At 46.6% G+C, this 18,874-nt stretch overlaps 1 protein-coding gene across 1 annotated transcript in view; it reads right to left on the reverse strand.

Moving 5' to 3' along the window:
• BACH2 (BTB and CNC homology 1, basic leucine zipper transcription factor 2) overlaps nt 1-18,874 on the reverse strand; it is a 213,983-nt gene that overhangs the window by 128,091 nt on the left and 67,018 nt on the right. The window contains exon 2 of the mRNA XM_015416168.1: nt 12,211-12,365. The gene's annotated coding sequence lies outside the window, so the exon portion shown is untranslated. The remainder of the gene's footprint in view (nt 1-12,210; nt 12,366-18,874) is intronic.

Genomic DNA, 18,874 nt, shown 5'->3' on the forward strand with positions numbered 1-18,874 from the left:
CGCCGGGCCTCACCGATCTCCCCCCGCCTCCTCCCCCCCAGCTCCAAAGCGAAGCTTGAGTGGCTTGCAGCCACCAGGCCTCACCGGTCTCTCCCCCCCGGCTCCAAAGCAAGGCCTGAGCGGCTTTCAGCTGCTGGGCCTCGCCGGTCTCTCCCCCCGCCGGCTCCGAAGTGATACTCGTGGGCAGGGAGTATTCCAGCCCGCCAAGTGTCACCCTCCCTCCCCAGCAGCTGTGGCAAGGGCAGCCGGCCCACCAAGCCTCCCCCTTCCTCCCTCCCTCCAGAGCAGCAGTGGTGCAGCGGCAGCGATGCTGGCCGGCCCGCCAAGCTTCACTCTCCCTCCCCAGCAGTGGCGGTGAGGCCGGCCGGCCTACCAAGCTTCCCCCTTTCTCCCTCTGCAGCAGCAGCTGCAGTGAGGCCGGCCCTCCAAGCCTTCTCCCGCCCTCCTGTCCCCTGTGGTGGTGGCGGCGAGGCAGTTCGCAGAGCGTTCCTTACGCATGCGCAGGGGACACACTTTTACTTTTGGGGGGATTTAAATATCCCCCAATATTGTTTTCACCTTTTCAGATATTTGTGCACACCTGGGGACTGCCCCAAGTGTGCAGGAAAATCTCCCTGCCCCCCAGGTGCCCGCAATGTGCGGATTTAGATATCCACACCAAGGGGGCACCTGTCGCTATTAGTATATAGATACAGTGTGTGTGTGTGTGTGTGTGTGTGTGACAGAGAGAGAGAGAGAGAGACAGAGAGAGAGAGAGAGACAGAGAGAGAGAGAGAGAGAGAGATCATGAACCTGTCCAAGGGTAGGCATTTGAACTTTGTTGTAGATCTTGCCACCTTTTCCAATCTCCTTAGATGACCATTAATGCTGAAGCCTGATACAGTACTGCTGCTTGTTGCTCCTATCCTATAACATAAACATATCATAGTTATATAACTATTATATCTAATAAAGCTTTGCCAACCTTGGCTGAAAATAAGAAATCACAGTCTATGACCTGCAAAAGCTACAGCAGCACTGGAGCTATACAATCATAAAATCATTTAAACTGACATGTCAGCAGATCTATTAGATGGACAAACTAATGGCAATATGAAAGGAAAGCCAAAAGTATTTCAAAGCAACTAATGGCAATATGAAAGGAAAGCCAAAAGTATTTCAAAGCACGTTACACAGCAAACTGGCTCCTAAGCTTTAATTCTATATTCACTGAGGTTACACATAGCATTTATCTTAATTTAATGTCTGCATATTGCTGTTTCCAGCAAAGACATAAAAAAGGGAAATAGTTTCTCACTGCGATGTCATCCTATTTAAAGTGTCAGCAGTTCCATTAACTTTATTATCCTCTGTGACTGTGATAGATGTTTGACCGCTCAACATCGTCTGATAACATTATACATAGAGATGTACAAAGCCCCTGTCTTCCCCTTCCAAAATGATATGAAGCACAGGTACATGGAATTGAGATCCAGGTCTAGCTGCAAATAAACAAGATGTTAATGCACACCCAGTTGTGCGTGATTTGTGCATGATTAGTTGTACTATGGGTCTTGTAATTTATACTTACAAGTCAGCAATAGTGTTTGGGAAAAGAAGGCATGGAAAGGTGCAGATATTTAGGGAAACTTTGAATTTACACACACAGAGAAACCAACACTTCTAAAAATTTAGCCAATGTCTTCATAAATTTGTGAAAATCATGAAGAATGAATAAACTCTCATGATTGGTCCTTCAAAGAATATGGAGAATTATAATTTCTGCAGTTCAAGCAAAGCCTTAAAGCACAAGAAAATATCTACTTTTAAGTAATATTCGTAGTGCCTATGAAGTAGCAATTTTCTCCATTTTAATTAAAAATATTTTTGAATAAAATTTTACAATTTAAAATAAGCATTGTTCAAATGTAAACATAATATATTTAAGGCATAAAAACTCTTTAATCAACAAATCAGAATGCAAACTTATTGCACCTGTGTCAAGGGGATTACTTTCAAGTATTCATAGGTTTGATTTGAATGCCCAAACCTCATACATTTAGTGCTATCCAATAGTTTATTCTTTGTTCCACTAGTATAGACAACATGCATGATATCAAACATTACCAAGCACAGGTATGTAAAATTTCCAGATATTGTGAAGCCGCTGATTTTAAAAAGTGTCTTAAAAAGATAGGGAAGGAACTTCTTTAGCAGCATAAAATGCATAATTTATTACTTAGCATGTAACATTGTACTATGTAGCATATTTGTGAAATTTAGACGTACAAATGCCTCAGTTTTCCATATGCAAAATTATGGTAATATTCAGTATTTTAGAGAACTGTAAACTGCTGCACCATATATTACTTCATCACATTATCTTTTTTGTCCAAGTAGTACTTTTTCCTTTGTTTACCACAAAATTGTTTCTATTTTCAATGTTTATTTTTTCCTGCCTCTAAGGTGGCACAATACAGTGCCACCTTATACAGTCACAATACACCTTATACAGTCATAACAGGTCTAGCAGCATGTGATTAAACAACAACAAACTCCTCAATAATGTATCATCACCATACACATCATAGCAAATAGTGCACAGATACAGTCTCTTTTAAACAATAAAAAGATATACCTGAAAATTAGGCAGAGCATGTCTCCCACTATAGATTCCTGCCATGGGACCAATACAGCAGCAGGAGAAAAATGGGGAGGGGCAAGTGCTGTCACAGTGTAACCAGAATTGATTTCATGCATTGCTGCAACAGTCAAGAATCCTCTAGCAATTGCCAGAGCATCGCAGCCATGTGTGACATCATTTTCATTTATGTGACTGGAAGTGATGCTGTGCAGCCTAGCCCTGCCCCACACAACTGAAAATATGCTGTATATATCTATACTATACACAGAAATTATCTGAGGATACTTAAATCTAGTAATTGTAGCCATGAATAGACAAGGCAGATCTTTCCACAAACCTGAAAAACACCACAGGTTTACGAAAAAATCTGACATCTAAAAGAAACACAAGAGACTGAAGATTTAAGAAATATATGCCCTTAGTGGCTGTTGCTAAGCAAAAACAGGTTGCTTACCTGTAACTGATGATTTTCGAGTGGTCATCTGTGCATTCACACTTCTGGGATAGTGCACCTGTGCCGACCCCGATCGGTAGAATTGCAAGCAAAAGGATTTTCGTGCACACTCCCGAGTCACGTGCAGGGCTCCAGTGCGCATGACTAGGGGAGGGGCATGACAATCCCGCCAGTTCCTTCTGACCGCTGCCATCAGTCTCAGAGTAACGACAGGACCAACAGCAGAGGGGAAAGAGGGCGGGTGGTGTGAATGCACAGATGACCACTGGAAGATCATCAGTTACAGGTAAGCACCCTGTTTATCTTCTTCGTGGTCTCTGTGCATCACACCTCTGGGAGAGTGACAAGCAAAAACAATGCCTACCTGGAGGAGGGAACTGGCAGTCCTTAGACACATGCTGCCTACAACACAGATCGTCCCACCAAAGAGCAATGATGAAGACGCACATCCAGGGCATTATGTCTCACAAACGTTTGAGGGGTGGCCCAGGTTGCTGCACTGCAGATATCACGGAGCGACATTCCCTTCAGGAAGGCTGTGGACGCGGCCACAACATCTGTGGAGTGTGCATGAAATGGTCCTGGGAGCAGCCTTTTGGTCAACAGGTAGCAGAGCCTGATCGTCTCCACAATCCACTTGGACAGACGCTGTGATGAAAGCTTACTTCCAAGCATCGGTAAGGCATATGAAACAAAAAGGGCTTTAGACCTCCGGAAAGCCTTAGTCCTGTCCATGTAAAAGAGCAGGGCCCTTTTAACATCTAGTGTATGGAGGCAATGCTCAGCATCATCCTTCGGAGCTGGGAAAAACACGGGGAGAACGATGTCCACTTGCAAGCGAAACTCCGAAAGCACCTTGGGGAGGAAGGACAGATCTGGAGCCAAGGTGACACCTTCATTGTGGAAATTCAGGTTAGGCGGGTCACAGCGTAGAGCCGACAGTTCACTCACCTTCCTAGCAGAAGTAATAGCTACTAGGTAGGCTGTCTTCCAGGAGAGAAGCTGCAAACTGCAGGGGGCCAACAATTCGAAAGGTTTTCCCAAGAGCTTGGTCAGCAACAGAGGTAAGTCCCATGCTGGCGTGGGATGGGGGGGAAAGGCGGATGAGAACCTTCAGAAATTGCTTGGTAAGTGGGTGGGTGAACACTGAATAGCCATCAACCAGGGGATTGTGAGTGGAGATAGCCGCCATATATATGCGCAGAAAAGCGTAACTGAGATCCAGGTCCCACCTGGACAACAAAAAGCCAAAGACTGGAACTAAGTCTGAGGGAGGAGGAGGCAGCCCAACTGAAACACGGTAGGACAAAAACTTCATCCATTGCCCGTTGTAGGAACTACGCGTGGATGGCTTATGACAGTTCAATAATACGTGGTCTATCCTTTGCTTGAGTGATGATACTGGATCCACCAGGCTGTGAGCTTGAGATGCAGTACATTGTGATACAGTACCAGACCCCCTTGTGTGTGGAGAAGATCCAGTGCTGCCTGGAAGTGAATGAAAGAGCCCTTGGATATGTGAAGCAGAATGGGAAACCAATGCTGCAGACCAGAAGGTCAGTAGTTCAGCAGTTCAAGACCAATGCTTCCTCTAAGCTGTGGAGTATTGTGAGCAAAAATTCTGCTTTGTGAGCTACTGGCATTAAAGTTGTGAGTGAGCAATTTGGCTACTGCATAAATTAGTTTCCTCTGGAGCCATCCTTCCTGAGCGAAGACAAAAATGTGTGAGCTGGAAGCTAAAAAACTGTGAGCTAGCTCACACTAAGCTTAGAGGGAACACTGTTCGAGACCAGAGTGCCGCATGATGGAGTAAGCGCCTGTCTCTGGTCCCAGTTCCTGCCAACCTAGCAGTTTGAAAGCAAGAAATTGCAGTTGATAAATAGGTATCACTTCGGTGGGAAGGTAACAGCATCCTGTGAGCCTCGGTGTCTAGTCATGCCAGCCACATGACCATGGAAACGTCTTTGGACAGCGCCGGCTTTTCGGCTTGGAAATGGAGATGAGCACCGCATCAGATTCGACTGGCTTTCAAGCAAGGGAACCTTTACCTTTACCTAGTTCTAAGACACTGATGTGTTTGTGGGTCACATGAGTCTCTCACCTTGACCCCACACATAGGCCATTGAGGTGGGCACTCCAACCCCAAAGAGATGCAACCGTAGTGATTGTCATGGATGGGGTAGGCAGGTGGAAAGGTGCCCCTGTGCACAAGTTCCATGGTCCTCCCAGCATTCCAGGGATGCCAATATCTGGGGGGGGGGAGGGGATAAACCGCTGGGATGGAGACTGTCTCTGGGGATGAAACCTCCTCAGAAACCACAGCTGGTCTCATGTGTAGTCGGGCAAAAACAATTGCCGCAGTAGTGGCGGCCATCAGCCCCAGAAGACGCTGAAGTTGTTTCACCGAGGCATCTCCCTTCAGGTAAATGAGTTGTAGAAGAGTAATGACGTTGTCCGTCCTCTCGGGGGGGGGGAGGAAGGCTTTGCAAACTCTTAAGTCCAAAATCGTGCCAATGAACTGGACTCTCAGGGAGGAAAGAAGCATGGATATCATGTGGTTCACGCATAGACCCAATTCTCTCAACAGTTCCAGAGTTGAGTCTATATGTTGGAGGAGTGTGCCCTCAGAATTTGCTACCAGCAACCAGTCGTCGATGTATGGGAAAATCCGTATCCCCTGCACATGGAGGTGGGCAGCGATTACCACAATCATTTTTGTAAATACTCGGGGGGCATGGATAGGCCAAAGGGGAGGGCCTTGTATTGAAAGTGGTGCTCCCCCACTGCGAAACACAGAAACTTCCTGTGAGCGTGATGAATTGTGATATGAAAGTAGGCATCCTGTAAGTCCAGGGTCGCCATTCACGCCCCTTGTTCAAGGAGAGGAAGGATGCTCTGTAAGGTTGTAATCCTGAACTTTTTGTATGCTATGAAGTCCAATGTTATTCTTTGCCAAGAGGGCAGGTAAGGATGGAGATGGACGGGATGCAGTGAGAGAGGTAGAAAGTCGGAGTGAAAGACTGCTTGGGAGCCTTGGGCCTGGATTGGGTGCCTGATGCAAGCCAAGGTTTGTTCCCAAATGGGTGAGAAGACATGTGTGGAGACCTTTGCTGCCACTGCGTCTCAGGGGACGACTTGAGTGATGACCTGCGCGACCATGATTTGTTCCAGGACCTAGGTCTATTCTGCCTGGAGGTTGGGGAAACTCCCAAATTATGTGATGTAAATACTTTTATCCAGGTCCTGCAGGACAGTGTCCGTAGTGCAGCTGAATAAGCCTTCTCCTTCAAAGGGGAGATCTTCCACGAAAGCTTTCATATCCTGTTGCATGGAGGTGGAACGCAACCAGGCATGACGTCAAAGAGCAACAGCGGAGGTGAGTCTCTTGATGCTACATCCAAGGTGTGCTTAGCTGAATTCAGTTGGTGCTTGGATAGAAGCATGCCCTCTTTCTGAATACGTCTGGTCTGGTGGTTAAAGTCTTCAGGGAGAGATGCAATATATTCAGACAACTGTTCCCAGAGGGCATATTGATATCTGCCCATACAGGCAGTGTAATTTGAGGTTTTAATGCCCAATGCCCCAGCCGAATAGAATCTCCTTCTGAAGGAGTCTAGCTTCTTTCCTTCTTTATCAAGGGAAGAAGAATGAGCATGTCGGGGGAGGTTGCACCATCGACAGAGTCAGCGTGTTCACCATCCATTTAATAAATTCTCCATAGGATTTCAAATCCTCTGAGGGGGATATTGGAAGGTCTTCTGAAACCTTCTGCAGTGGGGAGAGGCCAACTGGGTGCTCGGGGCTCTCATCATCTGAGTGATGCAAGGAATCGGACAAATTAGAGTGGTCTGAGGGGTCCGAAAATGCTCTTGGTGACTTCAGTATCAATTGGGCAGGTATCGATTGCGATATGGTCTGTGTCGACTTTAGGGGCATCTGCTTAAGACACTTTCAAGTTGGTGCCGATGGCTGAGGTGGTAGAAACTCCGGCATTGGGGCAGGTTCTCGATACCAGGACAGTCGAGAAGATGTAGACTGATGATTCCAGCCCATCGGTGGACGGGGTGGGAGCCAAGGCATGCTAGCTGGCAACGGGTATGCCCCATACAGGTACTGCCACTGGCGTTGATCCCAGGGGCTCGGTGGAGGAGGGAGAAGCGACCCCAAAGGTCAATCCTGATTATCAACAGGAAAACGACATGGGGAGGGTTGCGCGGAAGCATGAGACCCTCAGCCTTAATGAAGACTCATGACATTGGAGGATCGGGAGACTTCAGTTAAGTCCATGCCCTGCTCAGAATCAGTGAGCCTTATCGGGCGTGGCAAGGGTGAGTGTCATGGGCATGGATGAGGATGAGCTGACAGAGCCTGCAGAAACCACAGCTGGCTGATCATGCAGCTGACTAACTGGTAGCAGCATTTAACTCCACACTCTGGGCAGTACCCTTTGTGGAAGCAACAAGTCAGCTTCGTGCTGCTAGCATCCACTTCGGCTCGGCTCTTGCACCTAGACCTTTGGACCCCCTGGCTTTGGACTTGGCTCTGTGTTCCTGGCTCCTGACCCCGGCTTGGCTTTGGACTACATTTCTGGTTGTTGACTTGGTCTTGGCTGCGGTGGCTCAAATGGTTAAGATGCTGAACTTCAGGCTGCGTAAGGTCGGTAGTTCAGCAGTTCAAGACCGAGCTGCCGCATGACGGAGTGAGCTCCCGTCTCTAGTTCCAGCTCCTGCCAACCGAGCAGTTCGAAACCAAGAAATTGCAAGTAGATAACTAGGTACCACTTCAGTGGGAAGGTAACAGCGTTCCATGCACCTTGGTGTTTAGTCATGCCGGCCACATGACCACGGAAACGTCTTTGGACAGTGCTGGCTCTTCGGCTTTGAAACGGAGATAAGCACCGCAACCCTAGAGTCGGATTCGACTGGCTTTCGAGCAAGTGAACCTTTACCTTTACCTTTTACTGTGTTTCTGACTCCTAACCCTGGCTTGGCTTTTTGGACTTTGCACTGTCTTCTTAGCTCCTGACCTTGGCTGGTTCTGGACTCCCTTTGACTGGCACCCCAGCCCATGACAGTGGGGATGATGCACCCTGTGATTGCCTGCAGCCTGGCGAGCCAAGCGCTGTCCCAAGCACATGAGTCGATTCCGGCACATGCCGAGGAGTCGAAAGAACTCTACTAGGGGCGTCTTTCTTATTGTTTCTGTGCTTGACAGGCTTGGTGTCCTTGCCCTCCCCTATGTTTCTTACTGGGAGTGTGGGCATCAGACTGAGACATCAGGACAGAGTGTTTCAATGTCTGTCAATTGTCATCGGTGCAGGCTGGTGTCGGAGTCATCGCGGCTGTCGACCCAGAGGCGACGGTTGACATCGTGGCATGCCCGGAGGTGTCTTGAAGTGATGGCATTGGAGAAAGGGCTGACTCCAACAAAGCAGTACAAAGTCTCACAGTCCTTGCTTGTTTCAAGAATTTGGAGCAGTGCGTGCAGTTGGGCTTCCCCAAGGCACAACAGGCAAAGAGAGTGTCCGTCAGGGGGGCGACCTTACTGCCACACTTCTAACACTGCTTGAAGAAACCCCACTGCTTGGCCATAGGCTGGGGGTAGAAAGAAGTCTGCCGGGGCAGAGTACTCACTAAAGTCCAGTCCCAAGTAAGGAAATGCTTTCTTTTACAGGTAATCCGAAGTAGGAAGAAAAAAGAGGGAAAGCCAATAGGCCAAGAGAAAAAACTACCGAGGGAGAGAAAAAACTACCGAGGGAGCAGAGAGGATCCGAACAGCGCGGTGGTCAGAAGAAAACTGGTGGGATTGTCATGCCCCTCCCATAGTCATGCGCACTGGAGTCCTGCACGTGACTCGGAAGCAGGCACGAAAATCCTTTTGCTTTCAATTCTACTGATCGAGGTCGGCGCAGGCGCAGTATCCCAGAAGTGTGATACACAGAGACCACGAAGAAGATCCACAGCATTCAAGACTTAGTTTCTTACAATAAAAACCAGGGAAAGGGGGCAGAACTCATTGGTGCTTGACCCAGGTTCAAATCACCAGTCTGCCATGGAAGCTTGCTAGGTGATGTTGGGTCAGTCACATACTTTCAGACTAATCTATTTCACAGGTTTGTTCTGAGGATAAAAAAGAGCAATGAAGAATAACATAAGCTGCTTTGGGTTCCCACTGTGGAGAAAGATGAGGTATAAATGAAGCAAATAAGTAAATAAATATAGCTGAATACAGGGGGAAGATCAAAGGTAGGTTGGTGAATGGCTGAGTGCAAGAGAATGAGGCAGAGAAAGAGGAGAGGATATGGGGGTTGCCAGGAGAAGGGAAAGACGTAGGAGAAATACAAGGAAAAATGAGGTGTCCCTGCATATCCTTGAGGGTTACCTACCATGCAAGTGGGCCTGGCCCAGTGGCCAGCACCACAGAACAGGGACACAGTTTTCCTAGGTAAAGGCTGTCAGATGGGAGAGGGAAAGCTGAAGACTGGGGGACAGTAAGAGTAGGTTGGCTGTTGGATGAGAAGGACAGAAGGGAAAAGGGAGAGGCTATGGGGGCTTTCAGGGAAAGAAAAGTGGAAATAGTGCAAGAGGAAGATATGAGATGCCCCCCACCGGTTATCTTATGTCATATATTGTCTTTAAAAATGTCATAGTACATAATCTGAGTAAAACCTCATCTTAAAAAGCATTTCATTCATTTCAAAGGAGAAAATATTTCATAGACGCCCCCCCCCGAACTCCATAAAAATTTACAACTTTAAAGATGATAAAACTGGAAAAAATTATAGACAAAATATTACACTGCTACAATGGTCTGTATGGTGTTTTGTTTGGTGTCAGGGCATGTCATTGGATCAGGTCACAATTTCTTCATCAGGATTAAATCAAACAGCGCTATCCCCTCCAAGTATTCTTAACACCCTCCAACAGCAGTACATTGTTGAAAGTCCTTCAAAGGTTACACCATGGCACACATATGCTTGCTACTGCATGTATATCCGACAGGGTGTAGCAAACAATATATGGCCATAAATCATTCAACTGTGTGCACACGTTACAGTTTTCTGGGTATGCACAAACTATTTCACATGCACATGTAAAAAGTATAATATGTGAAGGTGTCCTCAAGAAGGTTGTGATTTAAAGTCCTGCTTAGGAAATCACAATTGTGAATGACAGATGTCGTTGTATAGAATATTTCAAATACCAAGCTTTGATCTAGCACAATTTTCATTCCATGAAATCCCTCTGGGTAATCCTGGTAGAATTATTTGAGCAGCTGCAAGTAGTCACATGACCCTACAAAAATGTAACTATGGATATGGGACAACACATTACTCAGCCTTGCCTAAAGTAGCAGCAGACCAAAACACAGCATAAAGGATAACTTTTCATACATGATGCACAAGGTTGTTATAGTTCTTGGATCACTTATGCATATAAGAAATGTGTCTGGTGAACAAAATTAGGCTACTGGGTAAATTTTATAGCCAATTAAGGATTCATACCTGGATAACCCATAACCAAGCAACACTATCAACTATTCTAGTCTCCACACAAAAATACCCATGCCTTTGCACAGTACTATTCTTGCTTTTTACTTTGTTGTACAATGATCTACAGCCTCAACAAACCAACTCTCAAAGTAACAGTCACATGTGAGATGTACACAAATTGGCCTTCACTGAGTGCTATTGTACAGTTTGTTGCCTCTGACAGGAGAACAGCTTGGTGGAGAAACGCTGCAGGACAGCAACCTATGGGTTGAGGAAAGCTTCTGCACTAGTCTGCAAACCATTTCTGTTTTTAAAACTGGATCCCAGCCATTCCTTTCTACATGATGGGAGCAGTTTCACCTTTAAACACATGCAATTGTTGCTGTCCTGTCTACTAGGGCCACAGCCTTCAATTAAGTGGGACCCCTCCACAAGAAAACAAAAGTAACACAACGATATAGGAGAAAATGTTTAAGGCAGAGCGATGCGAGCTCTGGCCTGGATAGCCCCGGCAAGCCCAATCTCTTCAGATCTCGGAAGCTGGTCAGGGCTGACTCTGGCAAGAATTTGGATGAGAGACCTCCAAAGAATACCAGGACCAGGAGCCAGAGGCAGACTATCAAGCCACTTCTCTAAAATGTCCTCCGTGCCCCAGTAGGAACTGCCAGAGGTTGCCATGACTTCCAGGCACGGGCACGCACACACACACAAATGTACCACCACCCCCAAAAGACAGAGCAGTACTGTGCCATCCCCTAAGCCTAGCACACAGTTTCTTGCCATCCTGGATCTGTCCTAGGCCTCACACAACCCAAACACAACACACACATACTGAAATCTCCCTTGGTACTCACTATGAGGTTTCTCAGGATGCAGGGAGGTAAGTAACACAACAGACTGATTTCATGCTTCGCTCCTGGCAAGATAGGAGCCATTTGAAATGTGCCATCTTTATACAGGCACTCCATATATCAGAGATTTGAGTTAAGAGCTGGTTTCTCTAGGGGAAGATTGAACTACCAGATTATTCTGCCACACAATAGAATCCATGACAAAGTGAATATTCAGATATCTGCTACATAGCTAGCTTTGTGGATGCCATGCAAGCACAAGGTTTTTAAAAGGAAACAACCTTCAATTTTGCCAGAAAGCTAATGGCCATGGACCCCAGCATGGACAATCACAAAAGTCACCAGGTTATAGGAAAGACTGCTTGTCGGAATTCATCTAAGCTGTAATGCACTGCTGGGAAAGTTTTTAAGATGATCAAATAACTTTAAACTCTCCATGCCTAACTGTGGATTATTATTCTGAACACACTCACACACATCCTAGCATTCTTTTGAGACAAATACCTAAGCTATTTATAAAGTACTTTGTGCCAAGCTTTGCTGTGGCAGAAAAGGTACTTATAAAGCCCACAAAATGACAAAATTACATTCTCCATTTAGTTTTTAAAAGAGACAATAATAGTACTTCAGGATCAATTTATTCACAGCCTCATGTTATCTACTGAATTACAGCTTTTAGGATGTTTTAACAAGCACTATATAGATTGACTGTTTTTCCTCCTAACCAGACAGAAATACTTTGTTTCTACAGCCTTTTGTTTTTAATGAAACAGGCATCAGCAGGACTTACATGTAACTTTCCCAGGATCTGTGCTGGCTAATATTTTCACGAAACTAGGAAGTGGACGAATGGAGAAATTAGCAGTTTACAGCAATCCATTAAGATACGAATGCCCAAAGATTTTCAGGACAAGCTTCCAGCTGCTCAGCTTAGGTGGTGGCAACCTAAAACATAATGAAATAAACACCATTTAGAAAGCAAGCTTGCACCAACACTTCATCTTCCCCATCCCATTCAAAATGAAAATCCCATTATAAATTAGAAACTATATATTCTCTTGTTGTTCAGCAACATTAGGGAAAGTAACACCCATTCTTAGAATGCTTTGCTGAAGGTTTAAAGACAGTTTTGCAGTAAGTCTTCAGGGATTTTTAATTTATGAATATCCACACTGGTTCTTCCGCTTAAGTTGACTTTGTTAGTAATTTGTAACTTAAAAGAACAAAACCAATTTTTGTTATACTGATACTTTCCACAGAGACTAGTAGCTATTTATGAATGCATATATGATAACTAACATATTGTGGCTCTAATGGGATTCATACAATTTTCTTCTACCTCTCATTGTGGGTTTTTTGTATGTTTTTTTTGTATTTTTTATGTGTGCAGGTGTGTGCACACATGTGTTTGTGAGTGTGTGCGCACCTGGAAGTCATGGTGACCTCTAGTGACTGACCCCCTACTGGAGGCCTGGAGGATATTCAGGGAAGTGGCTGAATAAGGCCTGCCCCCACCTTCCATATTTTAAGGAGGTCTCCCATCCAAGTACTTGCCAGAGTCGACCCTGCTTAACTTCCGAGATCTGACAAGATCGGACTTGCCTGGGCTATCCAGGTCATGGCCTATCTCTCATTGTGGAAGAGCCAATTTAAGCTCCACTCCCTGGGGAATTTTGCATGGTTTCTCATTTAACACTGCTCAGTTCACCCAGGCGAATGCTGCATTGGTGTACTAGTTAAACATGAACTGCTTTGCACTTCGGGCAGCCCAGTTTAAATTAAAAGATGTGCATCAGCAAGGTTCCCTGGGTGAACATTGTCTTTAAACTGGCCCTCATTCATGTTGGGGAACAAGGGAACTAGCAAGCACTTTAGATTTTCTTGTGGAAATGGAATGCACTGAGCTAGCAACACCTGATTGCTGCAATTACAGCATGCTGCCAGACTCATGACTCCTTCCCATATGCACGTTCACCATTTGTTTCTTATTGCTCAATATGTCTGGCAGCTGAATTTGTGAACTGAGTTCACTGAAAATTACTGCTTTTGAGGTACCATAAAAGGTTGTCTGTGACGGCTTCTTCACACCTACAAGACACCACTTGAAAGTGCAGTAATCAGGTGGCAGACAACAATGTGTGCACCAGCCATCAGTTACACATCTATAAAAAGAAGATGATACCGGTTCATCCCAAAGCTTTGCTCTGAAGACAGTTTTAGAGGGGAGCCATGTTGGCCTGCAGTAGAACAGCTATATTCAAGCATCTTAGAGACCAATAAGGTTTTTTGGGTATGAGCTCTTGAGAGTCAAAGCTCTCTTTGTCAGATACTAGTGCTCCAGATACCTGATACCTTGCTCTGAAGATGCACAAAACAAGGGAAACTTGTTGCTCCTCCTTATCCTTCACATTTGAAAAACTAGACCAAAGATGAAATAATATTCTGTTTTTAACTAACATTATCTGGGTGTGTGTAAAACTGCCTCCCTTCAGTTCAAGTATATTATAATTTTAATTGAAAACTTTCCTACTTTGTCCCCTCTGGCATCGTGACTTAGACAGAAATAGAAATGATTGTGTATATAGCATTGAGGGGACATCCCATTCATTGGCTGATTTCCTTGGATTTCACATTTTGGATCAGTTGGAGCTTCTGGGTCAGTCTCAAGGGCAGGCCAGAGTAGAGTAAATTGCTGTAATGTAGCCTGGAGGTGACTGTCACATGGATTACTGTGGCCAGGTCAGAGTGTGACAGGAAAGGGGGCAGCTGCCAGGCTTCGCATAGATTTATTTATCTATTTATTTATTTGTTTGATTTATATTCCGCCCTCCCCACATGGGTGGGCTCAGGACGGTTTACAACAAATTAAAATACAATACAATAAATACAATAAAACATAGATGCATTAAACAATGCAACAGTGCTGTTGCATGTAGATGGCGATAGTGTCTCATAAGGCCATTTTATGATGATACTATGTGGCCATACCGGTATCATTAGCTGTTCTTATTACTATTAACATAAGGGCCTTGTTGTTGGCAATTCAGATGTTGTCGATGTGTTAGTGGCTGTAGGAGAGCAGTGCAGATGGATTCACTATTCTCCTGGCTGGAGATTGGGAACTGAAATATTTATACGTAATGAGAGCCGGAGATGGAATCTGTTTACTGCTTAATGACAAGCAGTCGGTTTGGCCTTGAGAGAGGGGTAGAGGCAGAGATAACAGAGAACTTGCCAGCACACACACATTCCTTAGTTCATGTCTCATGACTAGGATGCTGTAATGTATGAAAGGGAAGGGGGAAACAAGAAACTTATAAATAAACGCTGGGAAGCCGAGAGGATTCAGTTCAGTCAGTTCCTGCAGACTTGTGTCCTGTCATCTTTGCATCGCGTGAACCCTGCACCCACACAAGTGGCAGCTCCTAATTGAAAGCCTGGTGGAAGAGCTCCATTTTACAGGCCCTGAGGAACTGTAGAAGGTCCCGCAGGGCCCTGATGTATTCCGGGAGCTTATTCCACCAGTGTGGAGCCGCCACTGAGAAGGCCCTAGTCCTGGTCAATGCCAATCTGGCGTCTTTTGGACCAGGGAAAGTCAGATAATTTTGCGACCCTGACCTCAGTGCTCTCTAGGGAACGTGGGGAAAGGCAGTCACTCAGGTAGGCAGGCCCCCAACCATATAGGGCTTTAAAGGTCAAAACCAGCACCTTGAAGCAAATTCAGTATGCTATTGGAAGCCAGTGCAATGCCTTCAGCCGGAGATGGTAAAAGGCTGCCTTGGCAGTGGCTGCTTCTTGGGCCTCAAGGTGGCATCCAAGAGCACTCCCAAACTCCTGACCCTCTTGGCTGGCACCAACGGTGCCCCGTCGAAGGTCAGTAGTGGGATCCCTACCTCCGTTCCACTCCGACTCAGGCACACTCTGTCTTCGTCAGATTCAATTTCAATCGGCCCAGTCTAAGCCAGCCTGCCACGTCCTGAAGCGCCCGGTCCAGGTCTACTGGGATTGAGTCGGACTGACCACCCAACAACAGATATACCTGGGTGTCATCTGCATATTGGTGACACCCTAGCCTATGCCTCTGGGCAATCTGGGCAAGGGGGCACATGTAGATGTTAAATAACATCGGAGATAGAACTGCCCCTTAAGGCACCCTGCAGATGAGCGGGTGCCTCCGAGACGTCTGATCCCTGAGAGCCACCCTTTGTCCCCGACTTTGGAGGAAGGAGACAAGCCACTGCAAGGCAAGCCCCTGGATCCCAGTGTCGGCGAAGCGGTGGATCAGTAACTGATGGTCGACCGTGTTGAACACCACCGACAGGTCCAACAACAACAGTACCACCATCCCGTCCTGATTCAGATGTCATCTGTGAGGGCAACCAGTGCTGTCTCCATCCCATGGCCTGGGCGGAAGCTGCACTGGAAGGGATCCGGCATGGAAGTGTAATCCATAAAGCTCTGCAACTGTACCGCCACCGCTCTCTCAATTAATTTGCCCAAATAGGGCAAATTTGACACTGGCTGGTAGTTAGCCAATTCGGCCAGATCCAAGGATGGTCTTTTAAAGAGAGGGTGGACCATCGCTTCCTTGAGTGCCCCCAGGAACAGTCCCTCAATGAGGGACTTCTGGATAATATTCCTGAGGGCACCTCGAAACCCCTTGCAACCAACTTTAATTAGCCATGAAGGGCACGGACGGATCAAGGCTGCATGTGGTTGGGTGTACCACTAAGAACAATCTGTTGACTTTCTCTGGACTAGTCATCTAACCCTTCGCTTCATCAGCCGCAACTCCTGGGTAAACCAAGGAGCCAGCTTAGAGCGAGGGCGCAGAGGGCGTTGGGGAGCAACCTTGTAGATGGCTGCCGAGAGTTGGCCATGCCAATCCTCAATTAGGTTATCCAACGAGCTTCCAGGGGGTATAGGTTCCCTCAGGGCCACTTGAAGCCACAGAGGGTCCATCTGGCTCCGTGGGCAACCTAAACCCCACTCACAGCCCAAACAGGGTCGAGGTGCAGCATTCACACGAGCCTTCAGGACATGGTGGTCTGACCATGGAACTGTCATAGCAGTAATCCGGTCCACTGTGACCCCTGCCACGAAGATCAAATCAAGCGTGTGACTGGCTTGGTGAGTGGGGGCTGTTATATATTGGGAGAGTCCTAGTGCTGCCATGGATGACACCAGGTCCACCACCTGTGAAGAGGTCGCATCGTCAGCATGGACACTGAAGTCACCGAAGACTATCAGTCTAGGGTGCTCCAATGCCCAGCCCGACATGGCTGTCGGCTGGTGCGCTGGGCAGTCCGTACACTAACCAGACAGCCAAACTCTCCCCAGCTTCCCACACAAAGCCAGCACACTCTATGCCTGTGAGCCTCAACGGCAGGAGTGCCCTGAAGGAGTAAGCCTCCCAGATGAACAGAGCCACTGTTCCCCCACCCCGCCCCTTAGTCCGTGACTGGTGGAGGACTGAGAACCCAGGCAGAGCCATTTGGGAGAGCACTACGGTCTCCCCATCTTGCACCCAGGTCTCAGTAATGCACGCCAGGTCCACATTTTGCTCCAGCAAGAAGTCCCGAAGGACTGAGATCTTATTATTTATGGACCTGGCATTACACAGCACCAGTGACGGAGAGGGGTCTTTAATCCTAGCCCCACTGGCTGCCACCTTTGGGATGGGGTGCAGGCTGGAAGGGGGGCAAACTTCTCTGTTTCTCTGTCCCCTTCTCTTTGCTCTTTGCCTGGCCCCACTGCTGTACTTTTCCCTCCCCAGGTATACCCTGTCCAATAATCGCCATATATTGTTGGTCTTCACAAAGCCTCAGACCAGCTATGGCTACTGACAGTTGGATACCTTGTAGTACTCTTCAAACAATTCCCACAGTTTGTAGTCCTAATCTATCCTATCCTAACAAATCTCTCAAACTCAACTAATCTAACTATTTACCCACAATAATAACTAAATCCTATGGCCATTAATTTAATAAAGCCAATAACAATATCTTCAATTTATGCTAGTTCTACATCAGTTGTCAAATATAAATTCAGCTCTGAATCAATATAACAGGATAGTCTAATCGCAGTTGATTATTTGAATCAATATAATCTGATCGCAATTAATTACTTAAATATTTGAGTTCCCTCAGTCAATTTCATCTATACAATTAATATACTCAATTTCTCCTATTTCTATTTAATCAAATCATTGATTTTATGTAATTTCAGCAGTCAATTAAATATAACAATTTATAATCAGCAATTTACTTTTATTATAATCAACTGGTCAATTTAATTAATTAATTAATTCTTCCTCTGGGTTGCAGTGGTATAATAGCCCAATAGTTTACATTAAAAGTTATAGAGTTATATAGGCTCGATTTGCGCTCTTAACTACTATACTTCTCTGGTCCAATTTGCACTTCTGATAGAGCAGTCTCTCTGTTTCTCTCCCTGTTCCTCTCCAGGCCGTGATGTTGGCAGTCATTTCCTTGGGCCCCTGGCTACTATTCTCCCGGTCCCTGGGCCCTCCGGTTACTATCTCCCAGTCCCTGGGCCCTTCGGTATCAATGTCCCTAGGGGTCGTGTGTCAGAGATGTCCGTTATTGGAGTCCTCCGCGCCAATACTGCTGAAATGTGTGGCTGTTGTGGCTGCTGGTGTTGTTTTGTCTTTGGTGGCTTGATGAAATCAGGTGCGACAAGGCAGACTCCGGGGGAGGGGCAAGACCCTCCCCAGGCTCCCCCGACGCTGCCCCCATGCCAGCGGCAGGTCTGAAGACCTCCACTGTTTCCACCAGCAAGTCCCGCCAGCAGTAGGTGAGACTCCTCGACTGCTGCCAAATCTCAGCAAGCGCTTCAAGATGGCGACCACACCGTAAAGGCACACTGGTGGCCTCCGGTGTCCACCATCCTCGCAGCCGCTGCCAGTGTGGTCTTCACACAACGTCGGGGCTTCTTTTTTTGTCCTTGTGTGAGTTAGGCCAATTCTATTCATCGGGGGGACTGCACGCCAGGCTCCGTTGGTCCAGAGAATTACCCGTTTGTATGGTCAATATTCTTATTCCTATGTAGTTATACAACATCCTAGATGGAAAAATGCCAGCCTGGCTGTATTGTGACCTGGGCCTCCATATTGAGAGAGGCATCCAGGATCACACCCAGGCTCTTGATGGACTGTGCCAGTGCCAATGGCACCCCATCAAGAGCCAGTAAGCTGAACCCGAGCCCTGAAGCCTCTCCCCCCCCCCAGCCACAGCACCTCCATCTTTGTCGGATTCAGTTTCAACCTGCTCTTTTTTAACCATCTCCCCATGGCCTCCAGACCCATGGCCAGATTTTCTGGGGTGGCATCCAGTTGGTCATCCAATAGCAGATAAAGCTGGGTGTCATCAGCATATTGGTGACACCCAAGCACAAAGCTCTGTGCCAGCTGAGTGAAGGGGCGCATATAGATG

The sequence above is a fragment of the Gekko japonicus genome, unplaced genomic scaffold, assembly GCF_001447785.1.
Source record: "Gekko japonicus isolate JY-2015 unplaced genomic scaffold, Gekko_japonicus_V1.1 scaffold445, whole genome shotgun sequence".
NCBI classification, from domain to species: Eukaryota; Metazoa; Chordata; class Lepidosauria; order Squamata; family Gekkonidae; genus Gekko; species Gekko japonicus.